The 19,749-nt window shown below is 41.7% G+C and overlaps 1 protein-coding gene across 9 annotated transcripts in view; it reads left to right on the top strand.

The window, feature by feature from the left end:
- Positions 1-19,749, top strand: part of KIAA1671 (KIAA1671 ortholog) — a 103,546-nt gene that overhangs the window by 1,776 nt on the left and 82,021 nt on the right. The gene's annotated exons all lie outside the window — the stretch shown is intronic.

The raw sequence follows: 19,749 nt of genomic DNA, 5'->3' as shown, positions 1-19,749 counted from the left end.
ATTCATTTATTTCCTGTATATAGTAAATAGAGTGCATGCATGGGGGGGGGGAAAGAGTTGGAGAAAATTGTGCTGTGCCTTTGTAAACTATAAAGTGGTGATAATAGATGACAGCATTCTGTTCTTATATAATTCTTTACAATTGATCTTCATAGAAGCATCTCCTAGCTCAGCTTTTTAATCTAGATTCAAATGTTGTATTTCTAAAATATGCTTTATTGCTGATATAAAGATAAAATCTTATATTAGATTTACCCTAGTATGTTGTTCTAATTGGTTCAGGTCTCCTAATTTGTTGTACTCATTAGTGGGTACATGAGGGGGATTCTTGAGGTCACGTGCATCTTCCCAGAGGTATTTAAAGAACCAGGGACTGGAAATATCAATCTAAATTTTGAATTGCAGATTAGAAGCTGATATTTCAAAAGAATTTAATGGGGGAGATCCCTTGTTATGGTGTGTCCTATGCTGATATCTGGGTTTATTTTTTGATGCAGGCAAAGTGTTTAAAAAAGATTTGAAAGCATGATTTGATTTGGTTATGAAATGTAGTGGTTGTGTGAGTGGGAAAACGTTTTTAGCTTTTGACATAGCAAGTATTTGAATCTGTTAATTTATTCATTTATCATTTAAAAGCAAGGTAGCTGACATTTACAATAATGATCAGTTAATACTTCTGTAAATTTTTTGATACGGGATGCATGTAGGAGTATGTTTGATAAATGTAGCTGTAATATTGTAGCTAAATTATGTACTCTTTAGACTTCCTTTCCTCTTTATTTCAGCTGAACTTCTTTGAAGACAATATGTTTTGGATTAGGGCAGATTTGTCAACCTGGTCCCCTCCACATGCTTTGGACAACAACTCCCATCAGCTCCAGCTAGCATGGCCAAATGATGCTGAGATTGACAAGAGCTGTAGTCTAAAACATGTGAGGGAGACCAGGGTCCCGTACGTGGCATTAATCTTAGTACATAGATACATAGGTTTATATTATGGTGTGGTGTTCTCCTGTCTCTGACTATAACCTGACAGTTTAGAAATAACATTGACTAGAAAGCTGTTTGAACTTACAAGATCTGCACAGGGTGGTTCATGACAGATGCTCTTGGAAGTTGCTGATTCATAGGGTTGCCATAAGTTGCAGTCGACTTGGAGGCACATAACAACAACAACAGAAAGCTGTTGCCAGAGTCAGCTTGGTTTTGTGAATGGCATGTTGAATTTGGCACCTGATGTTCAAATCCTTTCTCCACATTGATTCACTGAGTCATTGTTATGGACTGTACTTCACCAGACTTCTGGTGTCATGAAATGTTTCGTATGTTTAAATGAGCCCCTTTCTCCCTGCACATAGGAAGCTGACGTGTCAAGGAGAACGAGGATTGTAGCCTAGTTTTCTCCTTGCTAATGCTGTTCTTTTGTATCTGATATTATCTCCATGGCAAAGTATCAGTTGTCCTATCTATAAAATGGCAATGTTAATGACATACCTCACATAGTAGTTAGGAAAACAATTGTTTGCCTTTGTACATAGGCAGCCCAGTTCTGTTTTTGCTTAGCTCCAGCTGTGGAAACTTTGCTTTGTGGCAGCTACAAAAGTACCTTTTGCTTAGCAAATGGGACAGAATGCTCCAGTTCCGTTTTACTGACTGTTAAAGCTTGCTTGTTTCAGCAGCCTCATCTTGGAATCATAGTGAATCCTGTATTGCAAAGCCTCCTTCTGCTCTGTCCTGTCAGAAGATGTGCCCTCAAGGATTAGGGTTGCTGGCATTGGGGATTCTGTTTCCCGTTCTTTCAAGACCTGCCTAATTGCCGTGACTTGTAAACTTGGACTGTGGAAGTACTATAGATATGATGCTCAATTACATTTGTTGTATTAGAACTGTCAAATAGTTAAATAGTCTTTTGAGCAGCAATGTGGCATGTGCTCTGGTTTTGAGCATTGTTAACCAAAACATCCATATTACAGCATGTCCAGTCTAACACAGCAAGATAGTCTTGTGTGATGTCAGTGTATTTATTTATTTATTCACAAAACTATTTATATACCACTCTCTCATAAAGTATTTGGGCTGTGTACAGCAATATGAAAACATGAAAAACCATTAAAGGCACTACAAAACAATTATTAAAATGACTGGCTACTCTACTGTGCTATAAGTGTTCTGAATGTGCAGATTAAACAAAACTGGCTTTATGACCTTTTTGTATGACATCTTCAGTTTTAGCCAGATATCATCTCTGCAAATCCATTGGGGACACCTTGCCTATGGTGTGATAAACTGAGCAATTTCATCTGGAAGAACAAGTGCTCTCTTGACGTCGAGTTTGTAGAAAGGTTTGCATCTTCTGCATTTAAAGCAGGATTAGGAAAGTCTTTGGCAGATGGCAGGATGCAAATTTAATATGTGTATCATGTGGTATTGACTTCATAATCTTTCAGGTTTGATGCCCCAACCCCAGCATCTCTAGTGGTGATTTAATGTGTGGATGATCTCGAGCCTCTCTCTTCCATGTGCTTTGAATTATACAAATCTGTTCAAGTTAATTCAGAGAATGTAATAATTAAGTGAAGTTGGCATCACCATTCAGGGATTGCGGTATATGGTTATCGATCTATTATAAATGACTTTTTCTTAGTGATTATTATGAGAAAATTTCATGGTGAGAAAAAAGATGGCAGATGTTTCCATGGCAATGATTAAATACTATTGGCTGCTTTAGGCAAAGCTCCTTTTAAAAAAAAATCACAGCTCTGAATGAGGAAGTTCTTCTGCCCCAAGCAACTGCACCATAATTCTAGAGGTGCTCTCAGGATCTCTTGCTGTGTTGTCTCAGCTTTCTTTGTTGTATCTACAATTATAGTAAATATTATTTCTTAAGTGCTAAAGCAAAGTGCTGAATAATAAATGTGAAATAAAGGAAGGGAGGGGAGGACAGGGCAGGACTAAATCCTCACATTTCCTTCCAGCCCTTCTTTTCAGCCAAAGAAGGACGCTGCACTTACAATTCATTGATAAGAATGTCTAGGACCCAGATGGCCGGATTCCATTGCAGAAACTCATTAATCCAGTGCTAAAACATACAGAGAGGGGGAAAGGATTTGACCCAGTGCCCAACTAAAATAAGTGGACAGGGCTCTGGTGAACCCTTTCTGAGGGGCACTGTTGACCAGCAAAACTGTAGTTCTCCCCACTCTGCAAATAACATTGCCCAGACAGGGTCACCTGCTCTACTCCAGGATCTGATCTAGGGAGGAAGAGTGCTTCTGAGCAGTTGCTGCTCTCCTAGACAGCCAGAATCTGCATCAACAGAACTACAAAAAACAACTGTACCTTTAAGAACTTGTGCTTGAGTTTGCTTTTCTGTCCTTTCTTTTTTTTCTCGTGTCATATCTTCTTCAGTGGCAGCTAGTGGCTCTGTGTCAGTGGGGCAGTGGAATCCACTCTAGGTTTTAGTCCAAACCTCCAAGGAGCTGTCCAAGGTCTTTTTGTAGATGTTAAAATGCAGCCTTCATACCTGCCTGTCCCCCTAAAGGCAGGGCCTGTCTTTACTACAGATATTTTAAGCCACTCTGGGAGCCATTGTAGCTAGAATGGCAAGGCATAAATGCCTTATAACATTAAATAAAAAAAGAAACTTTATTCACTCCCATCCTCCAGTCTACCTGACTCAGTTCCTCAAATGTATTCTTCTTCCTCCACTGCCGTGAATGTGGTAGCCTTGTCTGCCTTGTCTTCTGCATAACCAGAGCACCAGGAGGGGAGACTAGAGTTTATGCATCTTACACTGGAAAACTCTGGCTGAATTGATCCGCCACCCTACACTGTTGAGGGTGGTTGGCATGATGATGCGGCTCACCTTGCCAATAAGAGCCCCCAGCCAGTGTCTGAAGAAGAGAGCAGAGCAGAGGGGACCATGGAGCCCAGTGAATGGAGTGTTGTACAAAGACCTAAACATCCTGGGGATCAAGTAGCCTATGTAGCATCAGAGGTGACAAGCACCTGTGCCAGGCCAAAGGTGGCAGTGGGGGTGGGGGAATAGCTAGGGGCTCCGAAAAAGGTGAGCTAGTGGCTCCATTGGCGAAAGGATGTCGCCTTCTTACCTGCCTATACCAGATATGTTGTCAGGACTTGATTTTTCTCATCCTGTTGGAAACGAGTAGCAGCGATTAGGTTGGACTATTACAAGACTGTGCCTGCAGGCTTAACAATCTAAGTAACCAGATGCAAGTGGAAAAGGAAGGAAGTGGAGGCAAGCAGAGTCAGTAGTAGAACAGAGGCACTGGCTGTGCAGTCCTATGCATCTTTTCTCAGAAACAAGTCCCACTGAGTGGTGGGAAAGTATGTTTAGGACTGCAGCCTCAGTTAAATCTCAGTGATTTAAGAGAGTGCCTGAGAAAATAGAGACAAGGTTACAGGACTTCCTGGGTTGTTCTTGGACCATGTGACTGCTTCATTGGTGCCCCAAGTAATTGCTTCAGTTGCTTGTGCAGTCACACTGGCCCCTTATATAAAGAGCTCTCTCTCCTTCCTTGCTGGTCCTATTTGTTTTTTGCATTACAAAGCAGACCTTTGGGCTGTGAGGCTCACTGGGCTCACTGTTTCGCTGGCATTCTGGGTCTAGTAATTTGATGAAAAGACAACAGACAAGAAGACTCCTCCTTCCCTACAGACTCTCTTGGGTGCTGAAGATAGGAGAGGGGGCCCTTTTGGTAGTTTTGCCACCCTCTCAAGCTCAGGAGGGGGTGGTCCAGGAGAGGGCCTTCTCTCTGGCGGCCCCGAAGTTGTGGAACTCCCTCCCCAACAAAATGCATGACAACTTCGGTGTACGGTTTTAGGTGAATGCTGAAGACGCACCTCTTTACTTTGGTCTTTGACACCTGAGACAATGTATTTTTAGGACCTGCCCTATTTTGGATTTTAGGTTGTTTTTAAATTGTTTTAATGTTATATTTTAACATTGTTGTAACCCACCCTGGGACCTTTGGGTGAAGGGCAGGTAATAAATGGGGGGGGTAATTTGAAATGTCACAAAGCATCAGCTTGATCAGAATGCACATTCTTTATATTATGAGGATAAAGTATGTGTGTGGGGAAATGGTTAACTTGTACTGTTGATAAATGTGTGCGGTTAGACTGCTGGTGCAACCAATAATAATACTTCCAGCAGTCCTAGCTTTTTGGGGTGAGAAGGGGATGATTTTTCTTGGATCTCTTCAGTTTGTTACATGAATGAAAATGCATTTGTAGTGACTGTTCTAGTACTTGATCATGGCAGAAAACGGGGTTGCTAATGAAGAGGACCTTCCTTACCTGGCTAGAATTGGTGTTTTGTGTTCCTGCCAGCTTTTGCTAATGTTAATTGGCTATCTACAGATGAGTGTTATTTCCTTGATAAGGATAGTTCAGTCGCTGTAATAATTTCACATACGCACTATCAGTAGTGCAGACTTCACCAGCCTGGTTCCCTCCAGATATTAAAATGAGATGCATGAAGAAGTTTCCCCCTGACTTTTCAAACCATCCTAATTGCTTTTGCCCATCTGCGTACATCTTGATCCCCTTGTGCATTAAGACAAGCTTCATCCTATACAGTATGTAAACTTTGTTTGTCTGGGAACTCTGTTTCTCTGTACATTGATTTGGCTACATAAATAGTAATTTACTTACCGGAATGGTGTTAAATCACCTGTTAAACTGAACAGCCCAAAATCAGGGCACAAGAAAAAGACAAGCCAGTTTTTCTAGTCAAACCAGTTAGGGAGTTTGCAATTATCCAGGGACTGGTAATTTTAGAAAATTTTGCACTTCAGTGGTGTACCAGCACAACCTCCAGTTGTATGGAGATGGCACTGTGGAAACTGCCTGTAACAAGGGGAAGACATTGTTGACATTGGCTGGGAATGTGACAAATTGGGTAAATCCCTTGTATCTTGGAGCATGTTGTCATAACAAATGAAAAAAGATACAAGTTGAGCTGTTTGGGGTTTTTTACCTTAAAAAAAGACCTTTCGGTTCTGATTTCTGGCAGAGATAAGTTTGTTGTTATGTGCCTCCAAGTCGACTACGACTTAAGAACATAAGAACATAAGAAGAGCCTGCTGGATCAGGCCAGTGGCCCATCTAGTCCAGCATCCTGTTCTCACAGTGGCCAACCAGGTGCCTGGGGGAAGCCCTCAAGCAGGACCCGAGTGCAAGAACACTCTCCCCTCCTGAGGCTTCTGGCAACTGGTTTTCAGAAGCATGCTGCCTCTGACTAGGGTGGCAGAGCACAGCCATCATGGCTAGTAGCCATTGATAGCCCTGTCCTCCATGAATTTGTCTAATCTTCTTTTAAAGCCGTCCAAGCTGGTGGCCATTACTGCATCTTGTGGGAGCAAATTCCATAGTTTAACTATGCGCTGAGTAAAGAAGTACTTCCTTTTGTCTGTCCTGAATCTTCCAACATTCAGCTTCTTTGAATGTCCACGAGTTCTAGTATTATGAGAGAGGGAGAAGAACTTTTCTCTATCCACTTTCTCAATGCCATGCATAATTTTATACACTTCTATCATGTCTCCTCTGACCCGCCTTTTCTCTAAACTAAAAAGCCCCAAATGCTGCAACCTTTCCTCGTAAGGGAGTCGCTCCATCCCCTTGATCATTCTGGTTGCCCTCTTCTGAACCTTTTCCAACTCTAGAATATCCTTTTTGAGATGAGGCGACCAAAACTGTACACAGTATTCCAAATGCGGCCGCACCAAAGATTTATACAACGGCATTATATCGGCTGATTTATTTTCAATACCTTTCCTAATTATCGCTAGCATGGAATTTGCCTTCTTCACAGCTGCCGCACACTGGGTCGACATTTTCATCGTGCTGTCCACTACAACCCCGAGGTCTCTCTCCTGGTCGGTCACCGCCAGTTCAGACCCCATGAGCGTATATGTGAACTTCAGATTTTTTGCTCCAATATGCATAATTTTACACTTGTTTATATTGAATTGCATTTGCCATTTTTCCGCCCATTCACTCAGTTTGGAGAGGTCTTTTTGGAGCTCTTCGCAATCCCTTTTTGTTTTAACAACCCTGAACAATTTAGTGTCATCAGCAAACTTGGCCACTTCACTGCTCACTCCTAATTCTAGGTCATTAATGAACAAGTTGAAAAGTACAGGTCCCAGTACCGATCCTTGAGGGACTCCACTTTCTACAGCCCTCCATTGGGAGAACTGTCCGTTTATTCCTACTCTCTGCTTTCTGCTTCTTAACCAATTTCTTATCCACAAGAGGACCTCTCCTCTTATTCCATGACTGCTAAGCTTCCTCAGAAGCCTTTGGTGAGGTACCTTGTCAAACGCTTTTTGAAAGTCTAAGTACACTATGTCCACTGGATCACCTCTATCTATATGCTTGTTGACACTCTCAAAGAATTCTAATAGGTTACTGAGACAGGACTTTCCCTTGGAGAAGCCATGCTGGCTCTGCTTCAGCAAGGCTTGTTCTTCTATGTGCTTAGTTAATCTAGCTTTAATAATACTTTCTACCAGTTTTCCAGGGACAGAAGTTAAGCTAACTGGCCTGTAATTTCCGGGATCCCCTCTGGATCCCTTTTTGAAGATTGGCATTACATTTGCCACTTTCCAGTCCTCAGGCACGGAGGAGGACCCAAGGGACAAGTTACATATTTTAGTTAGCAGATCAGCAATTTCACCTTTGAGTTCTTTGAGAACTCTCGGGTGGATGCCATCCGGGCCCGGTGATTTGTCAGTTTTTATATTGTCCATTAAACTTAGAACTTCCTCTCTCGTTACCACTATTTGTCTCAGTTCCTCAGAATCCCTTCCTGCAAATGTTAGTTCAGGTTCAGGGATCTGCCCTATATCTTCCACTGTGAAGACAGATGCAAAGAATTCCTTTAGCTTCTCTGCAATCTCCTTATCGTTCTTTAGTACACCTTTGACTCCCTTATCATCGAAGGGTCCAATGGTCTCCCTAGATGGTCTCCTGCTTTGAATGTATTTATAGAATTTTTTGTTGTTGGTTTTTATGTTCTTAGCAATGTGCTCCTCAAATTCTTTTTTTAGCATCCCTTATTGTCTTCTTGCATTTCTTTTGCCAGAGTTTGTGTTCTTTTTTATTTTCTTCATTCGGACAAGACTTCCATTTTTTGAAGGAAGACTTTTTGCCTCTAAGAGCTTCCTTGACTTTGCTCATTAACCATGCTGGCATCTTCTTGGCCCTGGCGGTACCTTTTCTGATCTGCGGTATGCACTCCAGTTGAGCTTCTAATATAGTGTTTTTAAACAACTTCCAAGCATTTTCGAGTGATGTGACCCTCTGGACTTTGTTTTTCAGCTTTCTTTTTACCAATCCCCTCATTTTTGTGAAGTTTCCTCTTTTGAAGTCAAATGTGACCGTGTTGGATTTTCTTGGCAATTGGCCAGTTACATGTATGTTTAATTTAATACCACTGTGGTCACTGCTCCCAATCGGTTCAACAACACTTACATCTTGCACCAGGTCCCGGTCCCCACTGAGGATTAAGTCCAGGGTTGCCGTCCCTCTGGTCGGTTCCATGACCAACTGGTCTAGGGAATAGTCATTTAGAATAGTCAATTTAGAACCCTGTTCAGATCTTGTAAGTTCAGGTGTGCGGCTTCCTTTATAGAATCAATCCATCTCTTGTTTGGCCTTCCTCTTTTTCTACTCCTGTTTTTCCCAGCATTATTGTATTTTCTAGTGAATCGCGTCTTCTCATGATGTTCCCAAAGTATGATAACCTAGGGGATGGATATTCCAGTTACCTCCTTGTTTGTGGCCTTCCTATGGGCAACTGACCAGGCTAGGTGGACCTTTGACCTGATCCAGCATGGTGATTCTTATGCTCTTTCATATTATTCTTAGAGTGCCATAAGCAAAACATAAGCAGAGAGGGAGAGAGTGGTCCCTGGCCCAAGGTACTTACAATCTAAAGTTTGACAGTGGACATATAATAAAATAAAAATATTGAATTAGTCTTGGACCTAAACTTGCACCGATTGTTTTTAGTAGCTCACTGTGCTTTTTGCTGATTTGAAGCTTACAGATTTTGGACTTTGAGGTGGTCCCAAGTATATAGCTCTTCCAGCTGTATTCATCTTCCTCCACAGGCAAATCCCCCGTGCAGGATAGAATCCCTTATTGTCAAAAGTATTGATCTGGCAATTGAGCTTCCATTCTGAAGTGACATTTGATTGATTGATTGATTGATTGAGTTTATTTATATGCCGCCTTTCCACAGTGAGCTGTGCTCAAAGCAGCATACAACGAACATTCAAAATATCAAAATACAAAACATTGAGGTCGGGGAAAGAAGTCAGTTTACAAAACAACCAATGCATTCAAAAAGGACAAAAAGAAACAATTTAGCAACATTCAGTATTACAAAAGAAATAACTGTCACTCATAGCTCTTTGTATCTCTAGCCCCTAAATGTATTCCTGCTCTTTAAGAAGTCATCTTGGAACAAGATTTTCTAGCGCTGACATTTAAGAGGCTGTGTCAGTTGCCTTAGTTGGGACTTTCCTGTTTGGTCTTCTCATCACAGCTGCAATGTTTAGATGGCTGGAACCTGTGCATGGGCTGCTGGTTTGTGTATGTGGTGCGTTGGATTTGTAAACAGGGCTGAGCTTTTCTCTTCAATTTTGTTTGGACCCTGAGTTGATAAACATTATTGCTGATGTAAAATGTATTCACAGTGCCTGAAAGGCTCCTTTGGATATGGTGTGATGTAATGTAATGCAAGGGTTCTCAACATGCAAGATCTTTCCTTTCCAAACAGAAATTCATGCAAGTGGTGGTTTGTCTGCCCCCTCCCAAAAAATGTACACTTTGAAGAAAGCTGTTTCAAGAGTTCGTACTACTGTTTACTTCTTATTTTCATAGGTTTTTATGCGAGTTAGCTATTTATAATCGAAAGTGTAATTCAGATTCATGAGTTTGGAAGTCACATATGCTATGCAGAAAAAAATGTACTCTTTTCATGTGGGCATCTAGTGAAATATATATTTCTCTGGTTGAGCGATTTAAACTATGAAGAGAGTACATTGTTTAACTTACCATCCCAAGACATATAACAAAAGGGATATATGAAAAAAATGAAATGGACTGCCTTCTAGTCAATTCTGACTTATGGTGAGCTTATGAATAGGGTTTTCATGGTAAGCGGTATTCAGAGGGGGTTTACCATTGCCTTCCTCTAAGGCTGAGAGGCAGTGACTGGCCCAAGGTCACCCAGTGAGCTTCATGGCTGTGTGGGGATTCGAACCCTGGTCTCCCAGGTCGTAGTCCAACACCTTAACCACTACACCACACTGGCTCTCTTATAATATATATATTATATCATATCCAATACGTAGGAAAAACCACAACTGACCTACGCACATGCTTCAGAAACCACAAATCGGTGATCTTAACAAAAAAAAAGTGGAGCAATCAGTTGCAAAACATTTCAACACTGAGGGTCACAGCCTGTTGGACTTTTCTATAATAGCTATAGAGATGCCAGCAGATCCAGCAGCATTGACCAAAAGGGAGAACTTTTGGATATACTCTCTGGACACATTGGCACCACATGGCCTGAACCTGGAGGACAGTACCAGCATCACTTAGCTTCTGCAAATGAAGCCCCTCTGAGCATTCCATCCTCAAAGCTCTATAACTGCCACCTTGGTAACAGCATCTGTATGTTGGCAGCTGATGAAGGTGGAAGCTGAAACGTTTTGTTAATACAATAAAAACCTCTGTTTGGTTAATCACAATTACGTGTATATATATATATATATATATATATATATATATATATATATATATAATATTGTGTTGCAAGAGAATGGAGGGAGCTATTGTCCAGCTCAGTTCTGTTTCTGTGGTCTCTCAGCTGGTTCCCTCGTGTTTTTGGGTTACTGCTTAATTGCGAAATAATGAAGCTACTGTCAGGAGAATAAAGCCCTGCTTTTCAGCCGATGAAGTGCTTCAGAAGGATCTGAGGAGAACACTTGGCGGAGTGTCTAGCCAAAGGTCATGCTGTAGTATGCCATGGTTATGAGGTGGTAAGGTGCATGTCTGGGCATGCAGCTGCAAGAAGTTCACAGGGATTATTTTGATCCCAATCTTTGACACTATTAGTCTTTTACATACATAGCTTTGGGAGCAGTCATTAGTGGATTTAGAGCTTGGTGTTGTACTTACCAATACTAAACTCTGTCTCTCTGTTATATCTTGCAAGTTTTGGATCAGTGTCTGGGCACAGCGTTGGACTGGGTGAAGGCCAAAAACCTGAAACTGAATCCTGGCAAGACAGAGGCTATGTAGATGGATAGTTCCTGGGTCCAGGAATTGGGCAAATAGTCTGTTCTGGATGGGGTTGCACTCCCTCTGAAGGAACAGATGCAGTTTGAGGATGCTCCTGCATCAGTCTTTGTCACTGGAGGCCCAAGTGGCCAGGAATGCCTTTTACTGTCCCCGGTGTGGGCGCTCCTTCACAGGGATAACCTTGCTACAGTGATCCTTGCACTGGTAATCTCAGGCTTCCACTATTGCAATGCAGTTGTATATTGGGCTGTATTCTGGTTGGCATGGAAGTTGCAGCTAGCGCAGAGCTAGGTTCCTGAGCTGAGCTGCTGGCCGTGGGCGTGTAACATCATTATGAAAAGATCTGCACTCGCTGCTAGTTTGTTGCCTGGCCAAGTTTAAGGTTTTGGTACTGATTTATAACCTGGTGTGAAGCTAAGGCCTTATCTGAGAGGACACCTTATCCATATAGGCCTGCTTGGTTACTGCAGTCATCCACTGAAGCCCTCCTGGCTGTACTGCGGCCTGCAGAAACTCATCTTGCAGCAACCAGGAGGAGCAGGGCCTTCTTCGTGGTGCCCACTCGCTCAGAAATAAGGTGAGCACCGTTCTGCGTATGCTAAAAACCTACCTGTATTAAAAATCTACCTGTATACTGATGGTTTGGCTGGCTATTGATGGCAGCCACGTTTTATGACATATGTACTGACTGGTTAATAGTGGTGGTGTATTTTATTGGGTTTTGTTTAGGTGTTTTCATGAAAATGGAAATGGACTGCCTGCAAGTCGATCCCGACTTAGGGCGACCCTCTGAATAGTGATTTCATGGTAAGCGGTATTCAGAGGGGGTTTCCCATTGCCTCCCTCTGAGGCTAGTCCTCCCCAGCTGGCCAGGGCCTGCTCAGCTTGCCACAGCTGCACAAGCTAGCCCCTTCCTTGTCCGCAACTGCCAGCTGGGGGGCAACTGGGCTCCTTGGGACTATGCAGCTTGCCCAGGGCTGCACAGGTGGCAGGACACGTAACCCTTGAGCCACTCACTGTGGGGGTGATATTTAGGTGGCCCTTGACACCCAGGAGGCAGGAACAGGGATTTGAACTCACAGACTCTGGACTCCCAGCCAAGCTCTCCTCCCCACTGTGCTATACCAGCTGTAGGTGTTTTCATAAAAGGTGATATATAAATACTTCTGATAAACAGCATGTCTATGTGCATAGTACTTTACGGAGTAACAACAAAAGGCAGATCCCTGTCCCATGCGGCTTACCATCTAAAATTCTACACAGAGGAGCAGGAGGGAACTGGAGGTGAGGATGGATACATAGGATAATGTGCGAGTTGCAAAATCTGAGGGGATTTTCTGTGCTTTGTGCCCCTTCTGTAAGGGCAGTAAAGAATTGTGACAGAAACATCTTGTGGGAATCTTCTTGTTTTGTTCCAGCAGAACAATCTCCTCCAACAGAAACAAAGCCTACATCCATATTACTTCATTTGTTCATATTTATCTCATGTTAACCTTTGTCACTGTCTAAATCAGGTGCCCAGATCTTTTTGGCTACGGCTGTGCCAGCTGACACTAATGGAAGCTGTAGTCCAAAACCTCTGGAGGGCACCAGGTTGGGGAAGGCTGATCTACGACTGGATTGAAAGGTTGTCAGGACTGAGACATGACTTTCTTCTCCACACTTAGGTTTAAGTTACTTGTGAAATGCCATTTTGCTTCAATTATGCTTTAAAAGTGCTGTAATTTGGAACTTTAAACTGAATTTCTAGCATGAAGCTGCCAAAGAAAACCATTTTAGTGTAAAGTGGCTTGTGGCTTACCTGTCTTGCCACTAGAGATGCTGAAAAGAGAACACAGGAAAGTATCCCCATTCCCTCCCTCTCAAAAAAACTTTAAGATAGACATGAATCCTAATTTGGCTAAGGTGACATTTCAGCCATCTTCTGGAAGTGCATCAGTTCCTTGTAGCTGCCTCATCTTGCAGATGGTTTTATAAGCCTTTGAAGCAGCGCATACCCTTTGCAGCCTTAGTGAAGATGCTTGAGTGACTTCAGTGAGTTGCATGCTTTTGAATGTATTGGCTCAATGGATTCCTGTGGAAGAACTCTTCCCCAAGTTTTATTCTCATTCTTCATAGTTCTAAAAGCTTTTTGAAAAGATTTCTGTTGCCCATTGCCTATAAATTGTATTCATGGTTTTGGAAGCATTCTTATATTTGTGTTGCTTCTTTGAAAAGGCTGCTTGATCCTAACCTTGTGCTGAATTTTGAAGGTACAGCAGAAAGTCAGAGACAAAATTCTCCCCTTGGTATAATGGGCAGAATCCTGGAGACCACAATTGTTTGGCATGCAGCCATGGCCAGCCAAAATGTTTGGATCCCAACTTTAATGATAAGGCTGACTGATGACTGCTGAGGGCCAGACTTTGTAGTGAGAATCTTAGAATTGTAGAGTTGGAAGGGGACTATAAGGCCATCAAGTCCAACCCACTGCTCAATGCAGGAAACCAAATTAAAGCATACCCAACAGGTGGCTGTCCAGCTGCCTCTTGAAGGCCTCCACGGTTGGAGAGCCCACCACCTCCCTAGGTCATTGGTTCCAATGTGTACCACTAGTTCTTTCTTTTTTCAGGTGAATTTCTAAGTGGTTGAAGCTAGCTGTGCGGTGGATGGGGAAGCATCCCTGTGGTGGGATCTGATGGTTTCAGATTTTGCTAAATGCTTATATTTGTCGTCAGAGAGTACTGGAGCAGGTGACTGTGATTGTGCAAGGGCTTTGAGTGCAGTAAATTGTTTGGCATGCTCCCTTTGCAAGTGCTAGCCACTTGCCCCCTGTAGCACTGCTGATAACAGGTTGGGGTGTATGGGCAGATGCCATGGGAGCAACATGCGTGTACCTTGCCCCTCTCGGTATCCTGGCACACCTTAGAGAAGAACAGGAAAGTATATATTGAAGCCTTAATGCTGTAGTTCAGTCTGTGGACTATCTCTGTTCCTTTGCATGCTCTTTGCACTCATGTCCCAAGAAGCCCTTTTAATCTGTGAAGACTCATATGCATGATTGGAAGAATTTCCTGAACAGAAAAATGTGTACCTGTGGTATGTCAGTATCTTTTATTCCTCCTCCCCACTCCTCCGGGGCTAAAATAAGGCAAAATCTGTTATAGCCTAACAGGTGAAATATATTGATTATTAGAGCTCTGACCCTAACATCTCTCCACAAGATTTGTTCTCCATTTTATTTGGGGGTTGCTATGGATCTACAAGGAAGTTGTGTTAATTATTTGTGATCATTGTTTGGCCACAACTATAAGAGAGAACTTACATTTCGCTTCAGTGTTGTACCCTCAACTATTTTGGAAGGAAGATCTAATAGCATTAAAAATGTAAATCCTGTGTGTGTGGTAGTGAAGAATTAGAAACGGTCCTATGTGGCTTAGTATTGTGTCATTTTTATCAATTCAGTTTATTGCACAATAGCTAACCGGGCTTTTTGCATATACATCAAAAGAGCACACACAGAACAGATTAAAAACCAATAGTTAAAAAGAAAATAAGATAAATCAGTTATATAAAAAGTATTAAAATACTGCAATAATAATAATATATATAATATAAAATGATAAATAAAATTTTATTTAGCAGACGCCCATCTGTCCGACTGAACGGACACTCTGGGCGATGTACAATATAAAATACAATATAAAATACAATCTCCTTATATACATAATCATCACATTATTAATGTCATAACATCTCATCTAAAGACCATCTTACGCTGATACAGTGTAAAACCTAACCCACCCCAGAGATCCCATAGGCCTGCCTGAAGAGCCAGGTCTTCAAGGCTCGGCGAAAAATCAACAGGGAGGGGGCATGCCGAAGGTCAAAGGGAAGTAAGTTCCAGAGGGTGGGGGCCACGATCGAAAAAGCCCTCTCCCTGGTCCGCACCAACCTAGTTGTCTTAGTCGGTGGGACCGAGAGAAGGTCCTGTGAGGCTGATCTTGTTTGGCGGCATATTTGGTGATACTGGAGGCGCTCCTTCCTTAATTATTTAATTTAATTATAAATACAACAATACAGCGACTAGTACATAGGGCAAAGAGAACTATTACAATATTTACTATATAAAAATAGAAGAGGACAACAAAAAGAGTAGAACAAGAGCCCTATTCCAAAAGATTAGAGAAATTAAAGGGAAATTCAAACCAAGAATAGGGATGTTGAATATTCAACAGGGGAACACGCTGACTGACTGAGATAAAATAAAAGGAAGATGGAAGCAATACACTGAAGAACTCTATAAAAGAGATGCAAGGATGACAGATTCATTCATGGAGGAACTGTATGATGAAGAACCAGAACTTTTAGAATGTGAGGTGAAACCTGCTCTTAAAATACTTAGAAGAAACAAATCACCAAGAACAGATAGAGTTGCTACAGGCAACTGAGACTGAATCTGTCCAAATTTTGACAAACATTTGTCAACAAATATGAAAAACTATACAATGGCCCACAGACTAGAAGTGTTCAATATACATCCCAATTCCAAAGAAAGGGGATCCCAGGGAATGCAGTAAGTATTGAACTATTGCCTCAATATCCCATGCAAGTAAAGTAATGCTAAATATTCTACAACAAAGGCTCTTGCCATATACTGAGCGAGAAATGCCAGATGTCCAAGCTGGATTAGAAAGGGAACAGGTACCAGAGGTCATTTTGCAAACATACATTGGATAATGAAATGGACCAAGGAATTACAGAAGGAAATCACCCTGAGTTTTATAGATTACAGCAAAGCCTTTGACTGTGTAGATCATGAAAAACTAAAGAATGCTTTAAAAACAATGGGGGTGCCACAGCATCTGATTGTCCTGATGCGCAACCTATATCTGGACAAGAGGCTACTATAAGGACAGAATATGGAGAAACCAATTGGTTCCCAATTGGAAAGGGTGTGAGACAGGTATATTTTATCACCCTACTTGTTTAATCTACATGCAGAACATATCATATGGAAAGCGGGATTAGACCAAGGTGAAGGAGGTGTGAAAATTGGAGGGAGAAATATCAGTAATTTAAGATATGCTGATGATACCACGCTACTAGCAGAAAGCAGTAATGATTTGAAACGAATGCTGTTAAAAGTTAAAGAGGAAAGCACAAAAGCAGGACTACAGCTGAACATCAAGAAGACTAAAGTAATGACAACAGAAGTTTTATGTAACTTTAAAGTTGACAACAAGGAGATTGAATTTGTCAAGGATTATCAATACCTTGGCACAGTCCTTAACCAAAATGGAGACAATAGTGAAGAAATCAGAAGAAGGCTAGGACTGGGGAGGGCAGCTGTGAGAGAACTAGAAAAGGTCCTCAAATGCAAAGACGTATCACTGAACGCTAAAGTCAGGATCATTCAGACCATGGTATTCCCGATCTCTATGTATGGATGTGAAAGTTGGACGGTGAAAAAAGCAGATAAGAGAAAAATCAACTCAATTAAAATGTGGTGTTGGAGGAGAGCTTTGCGCATACCATGGACTGCGAAAAAGACAAATAATTGGGTGTTAGAACACATTAAACCAGAACTATCATTAGAAGCTAAAATGATGAAACTGAGGTTATCATATTTTGGACATGTAATGAGAAGACATGATTCACTAGAAAAGACAATAATGCTGGGAAAAACGGAAGGGAGTAGAAAAAGAGGAAGGCCAAACAAGAGATGGATTGATTCCATAAAGGAAGCCACAGACCTGAACTTACAAGATCTGAACAGGGTGGATCATGAGAGATGCTGTTGGAGGTCGCTGATTCATAGGGTCGCCATAAGTCAAAATCAACTTGAAGGAACATAACAACAAAGTTGTAATTAAAAAGCTCTAGGAGCATGCAGTGTCACCAGGGGGGATAAAACCTTTCCTCCTCTCTAAGGCTAGTTATCATTGAAATCTGTTCTTGCCAATAAAATATAGTATATGTAATTTTTATAGGTTTGAAAGAACTAGACTTACTTACCCTTTGAAGGTCTGGAGAGTTGTACATATGACCTCCTTGGTCATGGATATGCAATCCTTATGTAAATAAATCAGTTGCAAAGTTTCTATTCTATTAGGATTCATAAGTAACTTTTATAGAATTGTTAAGGTGGACTGGTTTTTGTACTTTCATTTTTAACAAGAAAAATGTATTGTTACTGGGCCTTTCTGTATCTTTTTCTCCCCTCCCCTTCCCCACCCCAGTTGTGCGCAATCAGATATCTGTTTGTTTTAATTTGAAGGTCTGTGGACTATTTATAAACGTGAGCACCATAAAGCCTCCATTGTGCCTGTGTGTGGAAACCCTTCGATCTGCTTGCCACTCTGGGGTGAGGATGCACCTTGAAGCTGCCAGGCCATTCGTCTGTCTTGGTTTTGTCTCATTAATTCCACTTGGGAAGGCTTGGACTGTCTTCTTGCATTTGTTCACAGCTCATAATTCTCTCCCCTCCCATGGAGTAGATACCAAAGATTGTGGGCTCTGCACAAACTGTTCAGTCTGCCTACGAGAAGAAGCAAAAAGTCTTGTGCCACCTTGAATTTTATTTCTATACTGCTGGTTGGGTGCTATGATGACACAGAGAAGGTGGCAAGCCTCCACTGCAACTCTGCCTTTTAGGAAGCTTGCTTTAATGGAAACGGTAAATGTTGCCTGCCCTGCCTATTTTGGCAGATGTCGCTGAAGTTGTTGATAGAAACCTGTCTGAATAATGGTATCCTATGTGACACTGTCTTTGCTCTGTTCTGTGATCTTAGGCAGTATATTAAGGGGTAATTGTAACAATGCCAGAACGTGCATATTAGTTGAGTTCAAGCTGTAAATGTGATCCACCACCACCCCCGCTTACATAGCACAGGCCCCTTTCTTGATTAGTCTAAATTTTGATAAGAGGGGAAGGAAAAGCATAATCAGGGACAGATGTTAGCACTACAGTTGCATGTCGTTGAGCTTAAGAGTCATTTGTGGTTGAGGCAGTGATTTCATGGAAGGTGGGTTTTGAGGAAGGAATCCAGAGAGAGAGAGAGATGGTGCTGTTAAAAGAGACCACTTCACTTAACCCACAAGCATTTCAACCGCATCAGGGCAATGTTATCTGAAGAGAATGTTGGGGTGTGTTTAATTGATTGATGCAGCCTTGCAGCCGTTAGGGTTGTCTGTCTCAGGGTGAATAGGATTCATTAATGTGTCTTGCTCTGCTTCTGCCCACTGAAGCAGCATTAAGCTAAAACGTCACAATTCTTTCCCATTCTATTTCTGTGTGGTTCTCCCCAAGAGCTTCAGTTTAGAGCATTCTCCTGAAATGGTTGCCTTAATGTAAAAATACAAACCTTGCTTGATGCCCTCAGGAAGCTGCACGAGAGAACTGGACTAGTATTTTTTCAATTTTATCATTTTTTTCAGCAGAATCAATGAGCTCAACTCAGAGTTGGAGACATATCTGTATGGTTATTTTTTTCTAGAATTTGTTTAGTCTTAAAACCTTCAAAAAAGGAGGAAATAGTGGCAAAAACTGGCTGCTCGTACAAGTATTGTTCTGTTAAACTCTTGAGAGCCTGCCCCACTGGAAATTACGTTTCCGTGTCCCTGCCCTCTAACAATACAAAACTTTGACCTTCATTGACCTTCATTTCCTGAGTGAAAGCTTTCATTATTGCAAGTTTAAGATGCTATGCATGTTCAGCGCATTTAGAAAACAACTGAATTATTTTCATTGGGACCTTTTAGATTATTTATTATATAAGATAGAACAGTGTTTGTTTTTAAATAGCTTTTTAGGAAGAGTTGAGGGCTAGCTGTCTTGGGACATAAGGAAAGAATCTGCAACAAGCCTTGATCTGGATTTTTCATAAAATAGTGAACTGGAAAATTTTCTGTTATTTGTTCCTATGTAAATTCGGGTCACTTGCACCGGAAAATCTTCTGTTTGCATCTTGAAAAAATTCTATGCCACGTCACTGGCAACAAAGAATCCCAAGGTGATGCAGACCTGTGCAAACGAGATCTATAGGAAGCTTATACATCAGTGATAGAGCATGAGCTTTTTCATGCAGAAGGTTCCAGGTTCAATCTCTTGTTAAAAAGTGTTGCTGGAGAGCAGGTTACTGTTTTGGCTGGTAACAAAAGGATTGGGGGCAGCAGAGATGGGGAAGACCCTCTTCCTGATGAATTGACGAACCACTGCTGGTCAGAACAGGGTGGTTCATGACAGACGCTCTTGGAAGTCACTGATTCATAGGGTCGCCATAAGTCGTAATCGACTTGAAGGCACATAACAACAGCTTCATATTTTCAAACTGAACTCTGCTCATCAGAGCTTTCAGACATTTATCTTGGGATGGGGAAGGTGAGTCAAGAGCTCCTGACATCTTGCCAGACATGGCGGCTCTT

This window comes from Rhineura floridana, chromosome 19 (assembly GCF_030035675.1).
Source record: "Rhineura floridana isolate rRhiFlo1 chromosome 19, rRhiFlo1.hap2, whole genome shotgun sequence".
NCBI classification, from domain to species: Eukaryota; Metazoa; Chordata; class Lepidosauria; order Squamata; family Rhineuridae; genus Rhineura; species Rhineura floridana.
This window is presented reverse-complemented; position numbering and strand designations above follow the sequence as displayed.